At 37.0% G+C, this 24,323-nt stretch overlaps 2 pseudogenes; both read left to right on the plus strand.

Annotated features, from left to right (window-relative positions):
- LOC142842003 (proline-rich nuclear receptor coactivator 1 pseudogene) overlaps positions 1-19,646 on the plus strand; it is a 127,888-nt pseudogene extending 108,242 nt beyond the window's left edge.
- LOC142842002 (proline-rich nuclear receptor coactivator 1 pseudogene) lies at positions 18,448-19,557 on the plus strand (annotated as a pseudogene).
- Positions 19,647-24,323: the final 4,677 nt, after the last annotated feature.

The raw sequence follows: 24,323 nt of genomic DNA on the forward strand, positions 1-24,323 counted from the left end.
AAGTACTCCAAAATATGCTGTTCTAAATAAAAATGATTTAAACCTTTAAGATTTGGTACAGGTGGCTAGTGAAATGCATTGCACCACTGTAGATTTTTGGCCCCTCTCATAACTTTAGAATTAGAAACTGAATCCTAAGCTATGTTTTTCAATCCAATCACTAGAAATCAACTGGCCCCATCATGTGTGCCCATATATGGAATAAGAAAACAACCTGAAAAAAAAATCTTGCTGTTGACAGGCATCCAGACATAATGAAGAAAGCTCTTGTTGGTGCCTAAACTCTCCAAGAGTCAACACAAAAGGAGAAAGCTCCAAAGAATTATTGGAAATTGAAGTGCAATAATGGGACCTTCCTTCTCTGAATGGGTTTGTAAGAACATTCACCTACAACAGGATGGTGCATGATACTTCTCCCCTGTGTGCAAGGATTTCCAACGTATACCTTGCCCTACACAGGTCTCAAAATTTACCCTTTCTCACATAGAGCCAATGTCTCGACTCTCCCCAAGTTAGCTTACTCCATTGATTTTACTAATGAAACTGTCATATCTCCTTCCTCGGACAAAGCCTACTGCAGACTTTCACCTTTTGCCAAAGGTGGTCTTAAGGATTTTTTTTTTTGGCAAAAATGCTCAAGCTTTACCTTTGAATACAAAGAGCCCAGATTAAATAATCCTTACACCACTGACACTGTAAAAGTGAGAATCAGATTTGCCCATATTCGGTCCAGTGTAGTGAATGAGGGAACTATGATTACAAACTTCAACCACAAAATTTACAAAGATCCCCTTTTTTCCGTAGGGTGTCTGGAATAGTCCACAGTGGTGAATAACATGTCAGAATTGGATTCCATGACTAAAGGGATTTCAAATCATTCACTTAGTATAAATTGAGATTCAGATCTAGCCACTGACCCTGGGAGGCTTTAGAGCATCCCCCTGCTTCCATGGACACATTTAACTTGACCATTGGACTCATATTACCTTAGTCCCAATCCCAGGGTCTACAACTGCTGGGGAAACCCTTCATAACCATGGGACCTCACAAGACTTTAGGTAGAGGGAAAATATAAAAAGCTAAAACTAATAATCATGGACTCTGCCTAAAATGTACCAGTCAGAAATGCAAAATGTTCATATCATTCATGTAAATGAAGACTGCCCTTATGTTTCCCAACTGCCCCAACCCAAATAATTACACAGAAATTTACAACATCACTTAACCTATTAACTCAGTCTTCTTTTTACCTTACTCTTACATCTTAAATTAACCCATTTCTGTTAATCTTTGTATCACCTTATGGCTGTAGCCTAATGAAAACTTCTGGTGTACAGCTACATGGCCTCCCTGGGATCCACGTGATCTCTTCCTATATCTCTTCCAGCCTGACTATATTGTACCCTGCCATAGGTCAAAGCAGATTTATTCATTAACCTAAAATGAAAAACACATATACAAGGACATCCCTCATCACTTACATTGATGGATATGCACAGATCATTACAATTCTTAGGAAACATCAAAGTTTATACCACCAATAATCATGATGAAAGAGCATTGTAATTGTTTCTTTTACTCTTCCCGGTATTTGATGTAATATAAGGGTCATGGAATTTGGAAGCAAAGTAGGAAGCAAATGATGTCTAACCAAACCTTACTCAGGTTAAACTAGTTCTTTCCCTTCTACACAATGGTGTGATTGGATCTTGCTATATGGTCAAACGTTGTCAGGAACTTTCTCACAAGGCTAGACCATTCAGAATGACCTCAGAAGTTTACCCTCTAAAATGGGCTCCCCAAAATATTCCTATTCTCCAGGCATCTCACACTGTGGCTTTTTGATGATCTGAATATATTTATGATTAAAATTGCTGTAACGACTTTCTAATATTAAAGATAACACATAAGGCTTTCTCCACTCTCTAATGAAATTCATAAAAATAAGTGGTTTTTACTAAAGTCATCTCAGAATTTCTATCTTTCTCAAGGTGATCACTACCAAAGAATTTTCAGATCATCCCCTATATGCTTCTGGGCCTCAAAATTGTCCCAATAATGGAGATCTTTCCCCTCTAAGCTGAAACTTGAATGATACCCTGAGAAATAGAGTAGACAAGAATGAGATATGATGTGACAGATGTTTTTATACAATGAGGCCACTATCCTACTTGACATATATGATGGTAACTAGAAGCCTCGATGCACAATGTCAATACCACTGAGAACTACTGAACATACTGTGGGTCACCATTGAACTTTGTGTCCAGATAAAGCCTGAATGTGCTGTACAACTGTTCATATCAATTTACTTCTGTTATGTACAGAAATCTCCTGGGATATGACTCTTGGGCTAGTATCACTGACTTATTTCTTAGGGTTCTGGAATATCTGCCCAAAAAGAATCTTGTTCTTTTCAGCTTTCTGAACCCATGTTTTCTTCATATGGGTATGATATTTTTTTACTGTGGGTATGTTTTTGTTTTATTAAAGGGAGAATCCAGTAAAAACAGCAAACCCAATATCATTCCACTAATTCAACAAGTTAGAACCATCTTTAACCAGCAGTGATGAATTAAGTGTCTTACCATATTGGTGGAGTCCTGCAATAGGCATGCAAATGGCAAATTGGAAGAGCAGGGCACAATGTGAGTGAAGTGAAACTAGGTTAAAAACAGCTTGACATTCAAGTATAAACAATGACCTTAAAATGAATGGGCTTACTTATGGATCCAATACTCTTCTTGTTAAGACATGAATTGAGTACCATCTCAATTCACCACGAAAGTGTAAGGGTTCCAACTATCTTGAAATTCCAAGGCCGTTTAAAGTCTATAGATTGTATTATAAAATATTATTTCCTAAAGACTAGAGGCCTCTGTAATTATTGATCCAAGGAAAGCAGAAAATATAGATTTCTAATTCCATTAGAGACCATGTTTGCAAGGAAAAGAACATCAATGTAACCTAAGACTACATATGATACTGCAACAAAAGAGGAACTTGCCTGGAATCCCAGCTTTTCTTACTAGCAGAAATTCATTATCTCAGTTCTACAGAGTCCTGCTCAGTTGCACAAGCTATTTCTTGGCTATCCAAACCTACCCAGTCCTCATATCCTGGGGGCAAAATTTGTACTGGTTATTCTGGTTCCTACTGGTGAAATTAAGACACATAGTTTTTTCAAAAGCATTTTTTTTGTTTTACTTTTGAGATCATGTGATTTTTTTCTTTGCAGTAACCAAATATTTATTCATGCATTTGCTCTCCAATCTGATAAATTTTTCAAAAGTGACAAATTAAAAATGACCTGAACTATCGGTAAAAAGATTTGACACAATGTATGTGGCAGACTATGGGACCAGAATGATAATAATAAGAAAATCTTGAGAAAAATAAGCAAGGCTGGAAGTAGTAGAAATTCTGTTGCTAAGGGAACAAACAAATTCATTATCCAAAATTCTTCTTTCTTCATTCCTCCAATGAAATAATTGTATTATAAAATGTTCTCCCATGTTCCTACTAAGTCACCTATATTCTTTTCCTTAATTATTAATGGTCTCTTTAGTCATTAATTACCTTTGCATAGATTAATGGATAAATAAAAATATATCTCCATGATATAATAAATATTAACTACTTGATTATCTACCATTCCTTCCTTTCTTTTATTATTTTTGTTTCTTCTTTCCTACTTCATAAATGCTCTATTGACTCTCTGTTCATATTTTTTTCTTTCCTCTCTGTAATTATTAATTCTGCTTCATTTGATTTCTCTTTTCTTTCTCTTTCATTCTTATGATATAATTTTTTCCATATTTCCATTTTATTCTCTTTCTCTCTTTTCTTTTTTAAATTTTTCTTCTTTAAAAGATATGATTAATAAATTTACTGTCTGATATTTTAGAGTCAGAATATTTTTACATGACTATTACTAAATACTTATTATTAAAACATTGTAACATGTACTTTATATAGGTATACAAATTAGACATCTGGTTTTGATACTGAATATTTGGTATCAAGAAGAAATTAAGGTGTCTTTTACTGGGAAGAGACTCTCATATGAGGATCAAAGCATATTTGAAGCCAACGAAATGTGAAGAGCTTCATGTATTCAGGTTTCACTGCCATTTTGGATTACAAAGGAAATATTCAGCATCTAATATGTGATTAATATTTAATTTGCACATATTTACTTTATCCAAGATACTTTATAGAGAATTATATAGAGAGCTTTATAAACATTCGTTTTATAGCAATGTATCCTTCATTTGTGAAACAGCATTATCACAGATGGAAGGATGACTATCATATGGCTTACTAGTAATACATTATAGGTCTCATACATGAAATGGTATGAGAGTATCCATGCAGAGTTTGTTCTCTAGAGATTAAAACAGCCATGGGTCATGAAAGAATCTCAAAAAGTGATTCAAGTAAGAAGCATCTATCTTTTTCATGGTGGTTGTCTACTATATTTTGAGAACATAAAATACCATTTGTTGAAACCCATGTGGAAAGCAATTGTTGAAACCCATGTGGAAAACAAATGATCAATCAAAAGAAGAACATAGCAACATCCTAGTGAAAACAATAAAAAGTGAAATATACTTGAAGAAAATGTCAGGAACAAAAGACATAGAATTCTTCTTGGCAAAGAGGAAGAGGAGGATGTCTCCAAGACGCAGACAGGATGGTCCTATTTCCAGAAACATTAACAAAATCTCAAAGGTAAGGATTATTATGCAAATTCATTACTTAAAGAGGAAAAAGTTCCCTATTGTTATATTAAAAGTGACTCCAAAATAAAAAAGGCTGTTTACCAAGAATCTAGACTAACTTCCTTGGATAGTGATGGAAGGTATTGAATATATTCATGGGTATTTGTAATTTCTGTTGTTTGGTGCATGTGTATGCTTGTGTATGAATATGTCTGTTTACTAGTGCTCACTCTGTGTGAACTGGAAGTCCTATTTCCTCATCTACCTCCACTTAATTGACAATAGATAATGGTGATTTTGATTTTACCCATTCCAACAGGTTTAAGATGATATCTCAAAGTTGTTTAGATTTGCATTTCCTGATCGCTAAGGAGGGTGAGCACGACCTTAAGTGTCTTTTGGCCATTTGAACTTCTTCTGTTGAGAATTCTCTGTTCAGTTCACTGCCCCATTTTTTGATTGGGTTAATTAGCATTTTAAAGTCTAGTTTCTTGAGTTCTCTATATATTTTGGAGATCAGACCTTTGTCTGTTGTGGGGTTGGTGAAGATCTTCTTCCAGTCAGTAGGTTGCCTTTTTGTCTTAGTGACAGTGTCCTTTGCTTTACAGAAGCTTCTCAGTTTTAGTAGGTCCCATTTATTCAATGTTACCCTTAATGTCTGTGCTGTTGGGGTTATACATAGGAAGTGATCTCCTGTGCCCATCTGTTGTAGGGCACTTAAAAGTTAATCATCTATCAGATTCCATGTGTTTGGACTGATATTGAGGTATTGATCCATTTGGACTTGAGTTTTGTGCATGACGGTAGATATGGGTCTATTTTCATTCTTCTACATGTTGACATCCAGTTATGCCAGCACAATTTTTGAAGATGCTTTCTTTCTTCCATTGTATACTTTTAGCTCCTTTATCAAAAATGAGGTTTTCATAGGTTTGTTTTTAAAAATCCGGGTCTTCTATACGATTCCATTGGTCAACTTCTCTGTTTTCATGCCAATACCACACTGTTTTCATTACTGTAGATCTTTAATAGAGTTTGAAGTCAGGGATAGTAATGCCTCCAGAAGATCCTTTATTGTATAGGATTATTTTGGCTATCCTAGGTTTTTTTGTTTTTCCATATAAGTCGATTATTGTCCTCTCAAGATCTGTGAAGAATTTTGATGGGACGTTGATGGGGATTGCATTGAATCTACAAATTGCCTTTGTTAGAATTGCCATTTTTACTATGTTGATCCTCCCACTCCAAGAGCAAGGGAGATCCATCCATTTTCTGGTATCCTGTTCAATTTCTTTCTTCAATGCCTTAAAGTTCTTGTCAAATAGATCTTTCACTTCTTTGGTTAGAGTTACCCCAAGATATTTTATGCTATTTGTGGCTATTGTGAAAGGTGATGCTTCTCTGATTTCTCTCTCTCTTTCCATATCCTTTGTGTATAGGAGGGCGACTGATTATTTTTTTTTTTTTTGGAGTTGATCTTGTATCCTGCCACAATACTAAAGGTGTTTCTCAGCTGTAGGAGTTATTTGGTGGTGTTTTTGGGGTCGCTTATGTACACTATCATATCATCTGCAAATAACGAAAGTTTAACTTCTTCCTTTCCAATTCGAATTCCCTTGATATCCTTATGTTGTCTTATTTCTATTGCTAAAATTTCAAGCACTGTATTGAAGAGGTATGGAGAGAGTTGGCAGCCTTGTTGTGTTCCTGATTTTAGTGGGAAGGCTTTGAGTTTCTCTCCGTTTATTTTGATGTTAGCTGTCAGTTTGCTGTAAAGAGCTTTTATTATATTTAGGTATGAGCATTGTATCCCTAATCTCTCCAAGACTTTTATCATAAAGGGATGTTGAATTTTGTCAAAAGTTTTTCTTCATCTAATGAAATGATCATATTGTTATGTTCTTTCAGTTTATTTATATGATGGATTACATTGATAGATTTTCATATGTTGAACCAGCCCTTAAACTCTGGGATGAAGCCTACTTGATCAAAATGGATAATTTTTCTCATGTGTTCTTGGACACGGTTTGCCAGTATTTTGTTGATGATTGTTGCGTCGATGTTCATGAGTGAGATTGGCCTGTAATTCTCTTTCTTGGTTGAGACTTTGTGTGGTTTTGGTGTCAGAGTGACTGTAGCTTCATAAAAGGAATTTGGTAATGATGCTTCTGTTTCTATATTGTGAAAAACATTAAGGAGTATAGGTGTTGGGTTTTCTTGGAAGTTCTGGTAGAATTCCGCATTGAAACCGTCTGGTGCTGGGCTTTTTTCGGTAGGTAGGTTTTTGATAACAGCTTCTAATTCTTCGCGACCAAGAGGTCTATTTAGATTGTTCACCTGGTCCTGGTTTAACTTTGGTATAGTGTATTTATCTAAAAACGTGTCCACTTCTTTTACATTTTCCAGTTTTGTGGCATACAGGCTTTTGTAGTAAGATCTAATGATTCTTTGAATTTCCTCTGTATCTGTGATTATGTCCCCCTTTTTATTTCTGATCGTATTAATTTGCATATTCTCTCTCTGCCACTTGATTAATTTAGATAGGGGTTTATCAATCTTGTTGATTTTCTCCAGGAACCAGCTTTTTGTTTCATTAATTCTTTGGATTGTTTTCTGTGTTTCTATTTTGTTGATTTCTGCCCTCAGTTTGCTCATTCCCAGTCTTCTACTTCTCCTACATGAGTCTGCTTCTTTTTTTTCTAGAGCTTTCAGGTGGGCTGTTAAGTCTCCAATATGTGCTTTCTCTGTTTTCTTTAAGTGGGCACTTAGTGCTATGACTTTCCTCTTACAACTGCTTTCATAGTGTTCCATAAGTTTGAGTAGGTTGTTTATTTTCATTGAATTCAAGGAAGACTTTAATTTCTTTCTTTATTTCTTCCTGGATCCAGGTGTGGTTCAGTAGTTGACTGTTCAGTTTCCATGAGTTTGTAGGCTTTCTGGGGGTAGCATTGTTGTTGAATTTTAACTTTAATCCATGGTGATCTGATAAGACAAAGGAGGTTATGAATATTTTTTTTTGCAACAGTGGAAGTTTGCTTTGTTACCTAGTATGTGGTCACTTTTCAAGAAGGTGCCATGAGCTTCAGAGAAGAATATATATTCTTTCCTATTCAGGTGGAATGTTATATAGATGTATGTTAAGTCCATTTGCTTCATTAACTCCATTAATTCTCTTATTTCTCTGTTAGGTTTCTGTCTGACTTACCTGTCCTTTGGTGAGAGAGGAGTGTTGAAGTCTCCTACTATTAGTGTGTGCGGTTTGATGGCTGCCTTGAGTTTTAGTAATGTTTCTTTTACATACGTTGGTGCTTTTATATTTGTGGCATAGATATTCAAGATGGAGACTTCATCCTGATGAATTGTTCCTGTTATGAGTATAAAATGTCCCTCTCTATCTCTTCTGATTGATTTAAGTTTGAAGTCAACTTTGTTAGAAATTAGCATGGCCACACCTGCTTGTTTCTTGGGTCCATTTGCTTGATAAGCCTTTTCCCAGCCCTTTACTCTGAGTAGGGGCCTGTCTCTGTGGTTGAGTTGTGTTTCTTGTATACAGCAGAATGTTGGATCCTGTTTTGGTATCTAATCTCTTAGCCTGTGCCTTTTTATAGTTGAGTTGAGTCCATTGACACTAAGTGATATTAATGACCAGTGGTTGTTAACTCTGGTCACTTTTTAGTAGTAGAGTTTGTTTGTTTTCCTTCTTTGAGTTGTGCTGGTGAAGGGTCTCTAGATGTTTGAGTTATAGTGGTCATTTTTGGACTCCTTGGTTTGTGATTTTCCTTCTATTACTTTCTTAAGGCTCTATTTGTGGCTACATTTTCTTTAAATTCGTTTTTATCCTGGAAAATTTTGTTTTCTCCATTTATAGTGAACGAAAGCTTGGCTGGGTATAGTAGTCTGGGCTTGCATTCATGTTCTCTTAGATTCTGCAGTACATCTCCCCTTCTTCTTTACATGGTTTCCATAGAGAAGTTAGATGTAAGTCTGAAAGGTTTACTTTATAAGTAACTTGACCTTTTTCCTTTGCAGCTCTTAATATTCTTTCTTTATTCTGTATGTTTTGTGTTTTGATTATTATATTATTATTATTATATTATATATTATAGGAGATTTTTTTGGTCCAGTCTATTCAGTGTTCTGTATGCTTCTTGAACCTTCAAAGGAATATCTTTCTTTAGGTTGGGAAAGTTTTCTTCTATAATTTTGTTAAATATATTTTCTGAACGGTTGAGCTGTACTTTTTCTTCTTCTTCTATCCCAATTATTCTTAGGTTTGGTCTTCTTATTGTGTTCCAGATTTCCTGAATGTTTTTTGAGGAGAATTTGTAGGTTTTGCTGTTTTCTTTGATCAGTGTGTTTATTTTCTCTTCGGTATCTTCAGTGTCTGACATTCTTTCTTCTATCTCTTATAATATGTTGGTAGTAATAGTCTCTGTAGTTCCTGTTCATTTACCCAGATTTTCCATCTCCATCCTTCCCTTTGTTTGTGTTTTTTTCATTACTTCCCTTTCATTCTTCAAATCGTGAACAGCTTCCCTTTCCTGTTTGATTGCTTTTTCTTGTTTCTCTTGGTTTTCTTGGGTATTTTTGAGCGATTTATTCATTTCCTCTACCTTTTTGTTTGTAATCTCTAATTTTTATGGCAGTTTTTCACCTCCTGTTTAAGGTCTTCTATTATTTTCATATAATTCACTTTTGAGTCGATTTCTTCTAATTCTTCTGGAGTAGGGTGTACAATTCTTCTTATTTCGGGATCCCTGGATTCTGGTGTTGTTATGTTGCCTTTCAGATTGGTGGAGGAATTCTCGCATTGGCGCCTTCCCATCTCTGCCTTCAAATGGAGCCAGGAGAGGCCTGGCATCTTGGTCCAGTCTTTGCTGTCACTGACTCTCTGGGTGTATCTCTTCAGTGTAAAAGCAGCAACCGGCCAGTCCAGACGGAACTCCTCAGCATCAAAACATGGACGCCTGGCATTCCAATGTCCCTTGGACAAAAGAGGGAACTTGGGGGGCAGGTCAGGGACTAGTAGAACACAGGACACACAGCCGCTCAAGCTGAAGGTGCGTGTGCTCCCTTTTGGGGGTCTTTGGCTTGCCTGGTAGGCAGGCACTCATGGCTCTGGTTTAGGAGCATAAAAGGACCTTGCAGAAAACGCAGGCTTGGGGGAGGGGTGTAAGAAAGACAGCCCTGCAGAAGGAGCTTGGGGAGTGGGGTTTGTACTCTCTTCCAGTTAAATCCGCCCCTGGATAACACACACTCACCCATCCAGATGGAACTCCTCAGCACCTAAAGAGGGCCGCCTGGTAGCCCAATGAGCCGGGGACAAAATGAAGAATGTGCCAGTCAGGGTGCGGTCCAGGAGAGCACAGGAGACCATGTAGCACAAGTTAAAGGTGCCCAGGCTAATTTACAGGGGACCTTGAGGCCTGCCTGTTGGACAGGCACTCACCACGCTGGGTGGGTAGCCTTAGTGTAGGAGCTTAAAACTGTTCTTGAGCACTGGTCATAGCATACAGCAGGGCAGGGTTGGGGGGGTGGTTCTGGGGGTCTGGGTCCTGCATAAGAAGGACAGCCCTGCAGAAGGAGCTGGGGGAGGGGGTTTTGTGCTCCAGAGACAACTATTTTAAATATTGTAATGGCATAGTATTACAACAGCTGATGAATTACTTGATATGACTACCCAGGTAGACAACTCAGAACAGGATAACACAGAGAGATCACTTGTCAGCATAAAGGTATTTACTTTATTCTAGGTGGTAGAGTGTGAAAATAGGACGTGTCTAACCTGCGGAAGGAGGTCTTTTCTCTTTAGCAACAACAAAAATTATAAACATTGAGGAGATAGCCAATGCACATTCAACCTGAAATTGTGAGGAAAGCATTTCTCAAGTGAAAATTATCACTTCACTGTAATCCAGAGGTAATTATCTGTACTGGTGATAAATGTCATGGAATCTATTTGGCAATTGGTGTTTTAAGAATGGCTATCAAAGTAGGCATAATGTAAGTGTGTTTGTAGGTGTGTGTTTCTGAGCTTAATCAAATATTGATATACCTCCTTCATTCACTGATGTTCAGTTTGCTGCTGTTCCAATTATACTCATGAGATAATAGTTGCTTGGGAATATTAAGGAGATTCTTCTGAACCTATATTGTGATCTCTGCATGCAGGAAGCAGATGAGTATCAGGATTTTCTTTTGGATATTTTAATACCCAAAGTTAAGTATCTTCTACATTCATTCATTTCAGAATATAGAAATTTTGATTCTCCCAGTGAGTCAATGGCCAAATCTTTAAGAGTTCGACATTAACTGGAATTAGAACCAAAGAGTATCGGCACTGGTTACTCCTTCTCTAAAAGCTGCTCAATGACTTTTTTGTGGTGTATGTCCTCTGTATTAATAAATTAACTCTAGAAAAATAAACTTAGAATTTGAGAATTACTTGTTACTTGTTGAGTTTTCTACTCTGTACCTGTTTTCAATAAGATTCTTACTGCATTTTATAGATAGTGCCATGCAAAGATTTGTGGTGTTTGGGATGTGTGTTCAATAGTTTATTTTTCTTTTTTTCTTTCTTGTAGGAGCTGAGCAAATACTACATCTCGTGCTCCCTTAGATAAATCCACAGTGTCAATAAAACTAGGGAAGACTAAATACCTTGTGTGTTGGCATTGAACCAGGTGTCCATATCATAGCTGATCATCCTGCATAAGTGGTGCAGGACAAGTTTCTGTATCCTCTCAATCATGTTTTAAATAAATGCTGATGGGCCAGGCAGGAAGTATAGGTAGAAACACCAGACAGGAAGTAGAAATGATGCAATGAGAACAGGGGAATTCTGGGAAGGAGGAAGTTGATTCCTCCCACTCCTGCCTAAACCACCAAAACAGCAGGATGTGATCTGCCCCTCTGAAAAAGGTTATTGAACCTAATGCCTTACATAGATCAGAAAAATGGGTTAATCAAGATGTGAGAACCAGTGAGAGGCTAGAGCTAATGGGCCAATCAGCTTATAATTTATGGAGACCTATGTATGATTTTCTTTGTGGCTTACTGACTGTGGTTTACCAGGCAGGACAAAAATCCCAACATGCTAGCCCCTCATCTTAAAAATGGCACCTTCATGTTACAGAATGATGCTCATGTGGATAACTGCATCCAGAGAAAGCCTGAAAAAGCTTGTGAAAGACTAGAGTAAAGCATTTTGGTTTTCAGCAGTAGCAAGAAAAAAGCTGCACTGTTTTAAAATGCTGGCTTTCTGATCCATCCTTCCAGGGAAAACTCTGACTCTTTAAAGCAGGCAGTCCCAACTATGGAGCTATGGACACACTCTTATAGCTTGCATCCTGGTAAGGACCTTGAAATGCCATAGGGGCTTCTGGGTGTTCTTTAAGAACATACTTTTCTTTTGCAGCTTGCTTCCTGGCAAGGACCTTGAAATGCCAAGTTGTGTCAATAAACATGGCTCTGGCAAGTACCTCAACCATACTTGCTTACTGAATTAAAGGCTAATGTGGTCATAAAAAGGCAGATATACAGTAAAGAGTGATTCACAGAGGAAGAAAACCTCCTTCTCTAGAAGCTGCTCAATGATTTTTTTGTGGTGTATGTCCTCTGTACTAATAAATTAACTCTAAATAGATAAACTTAAAATTTGAGATTTATATGTTACATGTTTAGTTTTCTATTATATGTTACATGTTTGGTATACAGTGTGTTAAAAATACATACTGGCTAAATGTTAAAGTTCTCAGAGTAAATAAAAAAGGAAAGCAAGAGCGCAGCAAGTTGTGGTGGCACATGCTGGTAGGATTTGCCTGGGAGGCAAAGACAGATGGATCTCTGTGAGTTAAAGGATAGCCTCATTTACAGAGGAAGTTTCAGGACAAAATTACACAGAGAACCTGTCTCAAAAAGCCAAAAGTTAAAAGTAAAAATAAAAGAAATAGAGGTTAAAAATCCAGTAAAGATGAAAAATACACAGAGAATCTTGATACTGTGTACTAATATGTTCTCTTTAAATTGTTTGAATTCTGAGAAAAGAACAAGTGCTACTAAAAGATATTTCCTTATAAATGTTGCAGAATTAATCCAAAATAGGTATTTTGAAAATAGCTTGGATTCAAAATTGAAGTCAAAAGGAATGTTACTTTGGAGAAGAGATTTTGCTTTTGTTTCCACAGAAAATGAGAGGCTGTGTATTTTATTCAGAGTTAAGAAATATTAGCTTTGATCAAGGAAGACCACCTAAGAAATCTCTGGCAGGAATACATGGCACAGATGTCTGATTTCTTCATCCAGAACAGGTTCAAGTCTGTGGCCTGAGGTGATCAAGGCTCAAAAGATACTTCAGTCAGGACGTGATCATAATTCTAAATATTCTTTAGGTCCCCATAAGATTATCAGTGCCCCAAACAAGCTGGAAGCAGACTGGAATATTATGCTCACATCCCCAAAGAATGGACTGTGGATACTATCATTTGATTTTTTTCCTGTTTTTTTTTTAGAGGTGCAAGGATTGTGGGAGAATTGTCAGTATTCTGATAATCATGTTTTTAATAAACACTGATAGGCCAGGTAGGAAGTATGAGTTAAAAAACAAGACAGGAAGTAGAAATGATGCAATAAGAACAGGAAAATTCTAGGAAGGAGGAAGTTGATTCCTCCCACTCCTGCCTAAACCACCAAAACAGCAGGATGTGATCTGCCCCTCTGAAAAAGGTTATTGAACCTCATGCCTTACATAGATCAGAAAAATGGGTTAATCAAGATGTGAGAACCAGTGAGAGGCTAGAGCTAATGGGCCAATCAGCTTATAATTTATGGAGACCTATGTATGATTTTCTTTGTGGCTTACTGACTGTGGTTTACCAGGCAGGACAGAAACCCCAACAAGCCAGACCCTCATGTGAAAAATGGTAACTTCATGTTACGTATAAGTGTCTGGTGTGGGTGGGCCTTCATTCTATGTGTTCCTTTTATTGGTTAATAAATAAAAAGATAGCTTGGTCTGTGTGGAGGGGCAAAACAGAGTTAGGCAGGGAATGCTTTGAAAAGAAGGCAGAGCCAAAAGAAGCCATGTTACCCTGTTGGAGACAATTGCCATAACTTGAGTAGCGACAGCACAGCCTGTGGCAGTACATAAATTGATAGAAATGGGTTATGTTAATATGTGAGAGTTAGCCAATAATAAGATATTGCAAATGGGAAAAGCAGTGATTTAATTAATACAATATCTCTGTAGTTCTTTTGGATCTGAGCAGCCCATAACTAACATGCAGCCTTCCTACTACAATTTTCCATATCAGTATGTTATTGTTGTATACTGAGAGATCCTGGGCCTCTTGCCCCAGTGTCAATTATTTTGTTTCTTAAACTTCTGGAAACTCTTTCAGATAATTGTCAGGTTCCATTAATCCCCCCCTCCAATTTCATTGTCTCTTGACATTGAAGTGATGTCATTTTTTCCTAATGAAATGAGTCAGTTCTTTGGGGAAGAGAATCCTATACAATCTTTAGCCCAAACAAGAAACCACTAGCTCAAGTTCCTTGAGACATCTCTGGTCAAATTTGCATAAGAAATCATATGGATAAAAGAGAGTCTTTGATAGGGCTCTTAGAGAACTTTTGCCTAACAGAGTGTCCATTATGTGAACCTACTAAATTATCAGTTGATTTTCTAATTAAAAAACAACTGAAATTCAACTCTTGCTAATGATCACATTGATTGACTTTAGTATTCTATGACTTGCATTGGCAGAATCCTTCTTTTAACATGACAGTGCCAGGGACCCTTCTGTCTTGGTAGTCAGAGGTGATTTAGGTGTATTGTCACTAATGGCTGGTGCCATATCATAAGACACGAAGTGTTGTACAGTTTTTCCCTTAATAAGATTGAAGACAGATTTCAAGGATAATTCCAAGCCATTTTTAGCAGGAATGCAAAACAGGAGTGACTCAGAAGTCTAAATTGGGGCTTAGTCAAAGTTGTTACCTTCCCTGGATATTCTCTCTCTCTCTCTCTCTCTCTCTCTCTCTCTCTCTCTCTTTCTCTCTCTCTGTCTTTCCCTTTCCTTAATTCTCCCTCTCCCCTTTCTCTTTGTTAATTTTTTCTTTCATCTTCCTTCACCTTTTCTTCAGTATCTCAGTTAAATCTTGTACAATCATTACGTTAGTTTGCCTTCACTAACTGCTTGCTTGAATTGAATATTTGCCCTTCTATAGATTTAAGTGTTTGTTGGATTGTTTACTTTTTTCTGCTTCAGGTTTGAATTTTTGGTATTAGCTCATTGTTTCCTGATTACGATCTTTGCTATTTTTTTATCTGTGTGATGATATTTAGGTTTTCATTTTTAGGTTCAATATTTATTTATTTGTGTGTGTACTCAAACACATACAATTTCCCACAGTTCTATTACTTTTGTACAATATAGGAGTGGTATATCCCTTTCCAATCACTGTTTGGGTTTAAGAATTTACAAAATTATTCCCAATTTCTTTAGGAAATCATGGTTTACTAAAATGTTTTAATTTTATATTCATCATGAACTTGTATATTTTCTATAGTTTTTGTTCTGCGTTGTACATTTTATACTGTGATTTGATAATAAAAGTTATTTCATTTATCTTGTGTTTCAGAAGAATTATTTGCATAAACTATGACCACTTTGAAAAGAAATTGCTTAGACTGCCATGTCCTTTTTACATTTTGTTAAACTTTCCTTACTTCTCCTTTTGTATCCTCATGCATTCCTAACCATTCTCTATCCTTTATCCTTTTTGTAAATCAAACATACTTTAATTTGTAATCTTATTTTCTTATACAGCTTTTTCCTTGGTTCTTCTTTTGTTCAATTTTTTTCTTTTCTTATTTTAAAATATCTTAAATTGATAGAATATGTTTGTGGAAGTTAAACTCATTCCCTTCAATAAAACTCATCTATGGGGACAGTGTAGGTTGGTATATATTAGGACTCTACTTTTGACAAGGGGAGTTTAGCATCAAATAGCAATAGACTGTTCTTTTTCTTAGTGTGAACATTAGTATTACCAGAGATTTCCATACTCAATTTAAAGGATTTATTACCCCTGTAACGGAAAAGTTTCTTGCATCCATTTTTGACAACCTATGTTAACTATGTTAACCAAAAATACATATTGAGGCACTCTTAATTTTATAAAAATTCTTGCGTGTTGGTCAAAGTATCCCTTGGAGAAACATCACAGATAAAATTCATATTATTTCAATACAGTCTACTCCATATTGAGGCATTCTTCAATGGAAAGACACTGAGAACTCACAGGTAATGGAGAACATAATGTCTAAATATGATGTTTAAAAATGCTGGCTTCTGAAACCCCATAAAATAACTAGTAATCTTACATTTTTTGTTTATTCCACAGAGAGCAGTTTAAGCATGGGAAGTTACAAGAGACATGTGAGAGTGCCTTCTTTAATTAGTAAATGTAGGAAAACATATTTGCCACCAGCCCTCACCAATAATTAACACAATCCAAGGGACGTCTCCAGTGAAAGCCATGTGTAGATACAACCTTCAAGCAAATTCCTAACGCATGTAAAATTTATGCAGCCCATAAGTGAGACAACTTTTTGTCTCATTAGTAGTTCATTTTTCTGTGATAACAGGTAAACAAATTGACTCTCAACTATGTGCAAAGCATCATAAAACAATTGAATTACATTTTTCTTTTATTTATTTTTATTGATTTTTACTGAACTCTAAATTTTGTCATTGTCCCTCTCCCTTCCTCTCCCCTGCCCACTTCAACCCTTGCCCAAGTTCCCAATACTCCCAATTTACTCAGGAGAACTTGTCTTTTTCTATTTCCCATGTATATTAGATCAATATATGTCTTTCTTTGTGTCCTCATTATTGTCTAAGTTCTTTGTATTATGGTTTCGCAGCTGGTTTTTTGGTGCTTTATATTTAATAACCTCCTTTGAGTGAGTATATATGATAATTATTTTTCTATGTCTGGGTTACCTAACTCAAAAGAATGCTTTTCTTCATCATCCATTTCTGTGCAAAGTTCAAGATATCATTATTTTCTTTGCTGTATAGTACTCCATTGTGTATATGTCCCACATGTTCCTTACCAATTCTTCCTTCAAGGGGAATTTAGATTGTTTCCAGGTTCTGGCTTTGATAAGCAATGACTCTAAGAACACTGTTGAGCACAAAAACTTGTGGCGTGATTGACCACCCTTTGGATATATATGCAAAAGAGGTTTTCCTGGGTCTTGAGGAAGCTTGTTTCCCTTTTTTCTTAGAAATCATCACACTGACATCCAAAGGGGTTGTACCAGCTTGCATTCCTACCATCAATGCAGAACTGTTTTCTTTTCCAAACAACCTCTCCAGCATAAGGTGCCATCAGTGTTTTTGGTCTTGGTCATTTTATAGGTGTAAGATGGAATTTCAGAGTTGTTTTGATTTGCATTTCTCTGATGACTAAAGGTTTTGTACATTTCCTTAAGTGTCTTTCAGATATTTTAGATACCTCTGTTTAGAGTTCTCTGATTAGGTCTGTTTTCCTTATTTTATTAGATTATTTGTTCTTTTCATAACCAATTTCTTGAGTTCTTTGAAAGTTTTAAAGATCAGACCTCTGTGTGATGTAGTTTCAGTGAAATTCTTTTCCCATTCTGTAGGCTGTTGTTTTGTCTTGTTGACCATATCCTTTGCTTTACAGAAGATTTTCAGTTTCAGGATATCCCATTTATTAATTGTTTCTCTTAGTTTTTGAGTTGCTGGCATTACATTTAGGTTGTCTGTGCCAATGTATTCAAGTGTATTTCGCCACTTTCTCTTCTATAATGTTCAGTATGGCTGGCTTTATGTTGAGGTCTTTGGTCCTCTTGGACTTGAGTTTCAAGACCAGCCTTGTCTATAAGACAAATGAATTTCATTGACTGCCCTTGTTTAGAGCTCATAGGATGTGGACAGAGATTAAGAAGCTGAATTTTGGGCTGGAGAGAGAGCTCAGAGGATAAGAGCTGCTCTTCCAGAGGTCCAGATTTCAATTTGCAGTAACCACATTGTCGCTCATAACCATCTATAATGAGATCTGATGCCCTCTTCTGGCCCACAGGGATACATACATGCAGGCAGAATATTGTACAATAAATAAATCTTTTGAAAAAAGAAGCTGGATTTCATTTTAATGGGAGTGTACTGACTAGGTCAAAGGAACAAGGTGTGCTTTTCTCTATTTTAAATATATGACATCTGGAGTATATGTGATGCAAAGAATTGCTCATCAGTCTAATATAGTCACATAGTGATGCTGTCACTTGCATGTGTGCTTTAAAGCAGTCTTAGCATGAAGCTGTTGGGTATGCGAAAAAAATTATAAAACAGATTTATCTACTTAGTACAACAAATAAGGATACAAGGTGAGTCATAGATGTGTGGAGTTCATTAGCATATGAATATGTATTAAAATTGGGAAAGAAAGAGGTTTCTGGGTAGTAGAAGATAACTTAAATCTAACCAATCAAAAGGCAGAGGCAGGTGAATCATTTTGAGATTGAGGTCCACCTTGTCTACAAGAGTTAGTTCCAGATGGTCCTTGCTCCGAATCTCCCAGCAGCAGCAGCAGCCATCGCCACCCTGTGATGCCCACTTCCAGTCCTCTGCAGAGTCCCATGCCTTGCTTCGCTATGACCATGGTCTCTGTCCTGCAGGGAGAGCTCGCTATGACCATGGTCTCTGTCCCGCAGGGAGAGCTCGCTCTGGGCAGCTCCCTAGCGCCACTGGGCTTCCTAGGGGCCCTCCCTATCGTGAGCCCGGCCCATCCTCACTTGCCACGCCTTCCCTACCCGCGGGCGCTGCCTCCCACCCTCTTCCTGCCGCACTTCATCTAGGGAGATGGCCCAGGCCTGGCCCCCGCGCCTTGCACCGCTGCACCATCCGGCTGCAGCCCAGCCCTGGTGGCTGCCCCGCGGGCTGCGCCCAAGAAGCATCTGATGAAGAAGGTGCGAACCAGCCAGGCTGGACAACTCCCCAGCAGCTTCCACCAGTTCCAGCAGCAATGGCCAAGCCTGGAAGGAGGCCACAGCCCGACCCCGGGGCCGACTGTGGCACCTGAGGAGCGGGCCTGGCGGACACAGCCCGGCTACACCGACAACCCCCGATCGCCAAGGAGATGTTAAAATCAAAGATGGAAAAATCAGAGAAAACTGTCCTTCCTCACGGCCAGCTTGTACATGCTATACACTTGTGTGAACAACCAAAGATAAACAGACAGAAAAGCAAATTTAACTTGCCACTAACCAAGATCACCTCTGCAAAAAGGAATGAAAATGACTTTTGGCAGGACTCTGCTTCCTCCGATAGAATGCAGAAGCAGGAAAAAAGCCTTTTAAAAATACTGAGAACATTAAAAGTAACCATTTGAAGAAATCAGCATTTCTGACAGAAGTTAGCCAAAAGGAAAATTACGCGGGAGCAAAGTTTAGCGACCCATCTTCCCCTAGTGTTCTTCCAAAGCCTCCTAGTCACTGGATGGGAAACACTGCTGAAAATCCCAGCCACAGCCGGGAGCTCTTGGCAGTGCATCTGAAAACCCTCCTCAAAGTTCAGACGTAGATTATAGTTTTCAATATGTATGTTAAACATAGATTTTTTTCCACATCCTTGTACTCTAAACAGAAATGGATACAACGGTGGAAACTTGCCGTGTTGCAGCATACGACAGGAGATGAGCTTAAGTCACACACAAGAAACTTGTATTATATTTTATATTTTGTAAATACTGTATAACATGTATTATGTGTATATTTTTCATACTTGAGAGGTACATTATAGTTTTGTTATGAAAGTATGTATTTTGCCCTGCAGATGTGGTGGGTGCTTTGTATATATACAGTGGAGATATTTTAAGTGGGTGCTTAAGGCATGTGGAAGATTGTTTGCATAGGTACTGAAAGATTTTAAGAACAGCTCTCGTCAGTATTGCTGTATAGGATAGGGTCATTTCAGGTTCCCTATCCTCAGCTGCCCAAGGAACTAACTGGAGACATCACCATGGGCTCCTGGGAGCCGCTCTAGGGTCAAGTCTCTTGCCAACCCTAAGGTGGATCTCTTAACTAAGAATTGTGCTTCCGTGCTCCCCTGTCCAACTTTCCTTTATCCCAAACCTCCTGTTTCCCCAAGTTCCCCCCCTCCTTCCCTTCTCACTTTTCTCTCCCCTTCTCCCCTTACTCCCCTCTCACCCCACCCCCAAGATCCCAATTTTCTCCCCGGCAATTTTGTCTACTTCATGTTCTGGCTTTGTGGAAGCCTAGCAGGTTTTGATGTTCACCTTCCTAGACATGGACAGAGGGGGGCGGACCTTGAACTATCCACAGGGTAGGGAACCCTGACTGCTCTTTGGACTGGAGAGGGAGGGGGAGAGGAGTTTGGGGGAGGGGGAATAGGGTGAGAGGAGGGGGAGGGAAATGGGAGGCTGGGAGGAGGCAGATACTTAAAAATAATAATAATAAAAAAAGAACAGCTCTCAATTCTCCAAAGTGAAGACCTAAATGTGAAACAATTTACTATGTACTACTGAAAGTTAAATCTGGCACAATCACTGTAAACCTGGACTTTGTCTGTGTTTCTCTAAATTGACTTGCCTTTTACTCTGTAATTGCTAGAAAATTTCTTGTTTTTTATCAAACTTGATTTCTAGATATCAATATATAGCCATTATTGAGATTTAAAACTCCTCAAATTTTAAATGCCAACAAAATTGGTTGTAATCAAATTTACATCAATAATAATTTGGCCTCCCCCCTTTAAAAAAAAGAGTTAGTTCCAGGTCAGGTTCCAAAATCATAGATAAACCAGTCTCAAAAAAAAAAAAAAGAAAGAAAGAAAGAATAAAGAATCTGGCAGGCTGTGAGATCATAATTGTTGTTAGGCAACCCATGTGGGATTCTATCTGCTTATTTCTAGGGCCAAAGATGTAGGAAGCTGCTGAGATGTAATGTTTACACGGGAGGATTAACAAGTTACTTCTACATTTTTGGGGCATCGTTTCTGTAAGGTGATTCTTTAAATAAGGCTATGGCCATCTCTTTGCCATTTGGATATTTAGCTGGCAATATTTCACAAGTCTTGAGTTCATAATCTCACAGAGTACCATCTCTCAAAAAAGCTTTACAGAAACGTTTATGGGAAGAAGCCCTCTTCACTAAGAAATAAATCCCTGAATTAAGAATTTTAGTCTCAGAGGTGTGCAAAATGGTGAGTTTTCCATCACTACATTCATTTATATGTGTTTTATTTAATATTACAGCTCAGAAGGAAAAAGCGTCTGGGCACAAGATCGTCAGTGAATACCAAAAAGTTATATACCTCATACTAAGAGTTACAAGAGATAAATACTAGGATGAATACTATAATGGGAGTGTCATATAGGAAAGATTCAGTAAGTAATTGAACAAAATGATAGATTTATATAGGCACTCTGAGATGGTGGACCTTTTCAGGGTGCGGGTTCCAGGTTATGGATTGGGGTGATTTACTATCCTGAGGTTCTTACTTATACCCAAGAGGGCAGTGATTAAGATGTGGGCTAGGTGATTTTTTATAACAGTTCCCATCATTTTTCTATTTGTGGAAAATGTCAGGTAAAATTCTCAGGGGATGGGCCTGTTGCCTAGTGTGCATAAAGGGGCCTCCATTTTTTTTAACAGTTTCATTGAATAGAAATTGGTTAGACTGAGGTATTTGTGTGAGGAGGCATCTACCAACTTCTTTGTGTCATTCTCTAAAAAGAACAACATGTTCTTAAATTTCTGGTCCCTGCCTATGGAATTAGTGTCTACCCAAGAATGTACTTTTTTTATAAAAATTTTCTGTGAGAATATGATTGTTATTTCCCCATTGCTTTTTCATCTCCATTACCGTTCAATCACCATTGCTTCTGCTCTATTCTCTGATTAAATATTATTATGACAGTACAAACATGAGCATTATTTCTTAAGCAAGAGTTTAAATATCTATGGCTACTCTAAAATTAGTATCAAAGATGAAAGGATGAGTCTGAAGTACAAAAGGATCTGGTAGAAGCTTAGAGAGAATCAGATTGGGAGAAAAACTTTTCCAAATACACAGAACTATTTGTTACTCAATATAATTATTTTCTTTTTAGATGAAATAATATTGCTATAAAAAGCCCCAAAAATAACATCATAACTATAAATATATTTTTGTACTTACTCCAGATAAATAATCTGTCTAACAATGGTTTTGCAAGCATTCATCATACCAATAATTAATACTTGGTGGTGGGCTATCAGAAGCCTGGTATGCATTGTAGTTATTGGCTTTGACATTCGGTAAGACACATGAAAGAGCAGAAAGCTGTTTATTTTCTTGGAAGAAAAGTAGCAGAACAGAGATTTTCATGATGTTTTTATTTTCCATTTAATACTGTGAAATTGAGAAGAGATTCCTGTGTCCAGTTTTCATTTCTTTTGTGGTTAACCCAAAAAGTGAATTTTGAAATAACTTACTCAGTAAAAATTTGGTGGTAGTTCTTCGAAATTGGTCAAAATTCCCTTGAGAAATATCAGTGTTGAATTTTATAAAAGTTCCATCCACCATATTTCATAGAAATTCTATCTTCTTTGAGAATACAGAATGTAATTTCAGGGGGATTTATGGTTAGCATGGTGTCTAAGCATTTTGTGTCTTAAGTATGATGTGAGAAACCCACAAAATACCAAAAGATAATACATTTTTTGTTGATTCCCTACCGAGAATTCCAAGAATGGAAAATTGGAAGAGATATCTTAGAATTATTCTTGTAATGTGTAAATGTTGGATTGCAAATCTATTTAGCAATTTCCAAATATAAAGATTTACCAAAGCTAGATCTACAGTGGAGCTATTTAAGAACAAAAACCTTACAATGAGCTCAAATTAACACAGGTTATTATTCATTTATCACATAAAATTACATATATTCTTATTCAAAGGGTTGTCTAATTTTTTTGTGAGAGCAGATAAGAACATTTACTGGAAACCATATACATAGTAATTTTTAAGATATTTGAATTCGATAGTGAGATGTTGATGAGATCCATAGGAGGAGGATGCACAAGAAATAAGGCATTTTTTTTCATTTAACTGAAAGTGTGAAGTATAACACAACATAACTGCTTCTTTTGTCTGCATGGTGAAAATATGACAAGGGGATTATATGAATGATATCTATGAGGTCATCAATCTATTACAATGCAACAATGACTCCTTCACTTGCATATGTAGTTTACAGCTGACGTGGTAAGAAAGGTCTGTGGTAGCTGAAATAAAAAGAATTAAATCACACAGATTTACTTTAGTAAAAGTTAAATAAGGCTATATGTTTTGTTTGTGAATGGTGGGTGCAATTTGTTTATACTATGGAGATGTACTAGAATTCTTGTACTAGAATGACTAGAATGACTCTTGCCTGGCAAATCCACATGTACTCTCTTCACTTATATAAAAGAACCCAAAACAGGGATCAGATGATATGTTCTCTTTTTATTGGATGTCTTAGTATATCACACATGAGTATCCTATATCACATTTAAAGGCATCATAGAAGGGAGTGGAATAACCAAATAGGCTATTGCCAAATCCATAAAAAAATGGCATTTCCGTTATTTCCAAGTCACCAAAACCTTATCTCACTAAATACAGTCTGTATATAAAGTTTCATATCTTTAATTGTTAGATGTCATCTTCACTGAGAAGTAAAACTCTGAATTAAAAATTACTGACCTCAGTTGCATCTAGCTAGTGGCAAGTTTTTCAATGTTACTTTCTTTCATATAAGCTTTACTAAGTGTTAGAGCTCAGACAAATGGTTTCCTGGCAGGAGGTAGTAAAAGAGTACGACAAAGGCACACATCACAAAATCTAAATTTGAAAAACACACAAAAATTCAATTGGGACAGATAAAACCAGGAAGTTTCCTGTTTCTTCTAGGGCAAGATTAAGAACAGAAAATGTCTGAACAGAATACAGGATTTACTTTGATTTTATTTAAGGATAATGAAACTTTTTAGGTAAAGCTTTTCATGGTATCGATTGGTGGGATTTCTAGCCCTGAGCTTCAGCTATTTATACAATAAGGCAGGGCTATTATAGAAGCCAATTTCTTCCTAGTTAGAGTAAGAGTATTTTACTGGGTGCAAATTAGGTGAATTACAACAGAGCACAACCTTGGACTAGAGTATGATCAGAAACCTCCATTTTGTAAGCCACTACTTAGATTGGATGGAGATTGAAGTATTGTCCTCTACTGAGTCTGCTACCCATATTATTCATTTTGACATCACTGAATGTACACAATTTCCCTTCTATTCTGGGCTCTACCTATAGGGTTATAATAATTCAACAAGTGTTTTAAGTTTAGAAAAAGATTGATATTTTCATTTGCTTTTCAGTAAAGAATACTTCCCAATTAGCCTGTTTTTCTCTACCACCTGTTAAAATTAAACCAGAATCAACATGAATATGACAGCCTTAACATGAGCTTGCAAGTCTGAGAATAGCTGTTCCAATATTTCTAGAGGAAATAGCAGAAGGACTC

This window comes from Microtus pennsylvanicus, chromosome Y, assembly GCF_037038515.1.
Source record: "Microtus pennsylvanicus isolate mMicPen1 chromosome Y, mMicPen1.hap1, whole genome shotgun sequence".
Classification (NCBI taxonomy): domain Eukaryota; kingdom Metazoa; phylum Chordata; class Mammalia; order Rodentia; family Cricetidae; genus Microtus; species Microtus pennsylvanicus.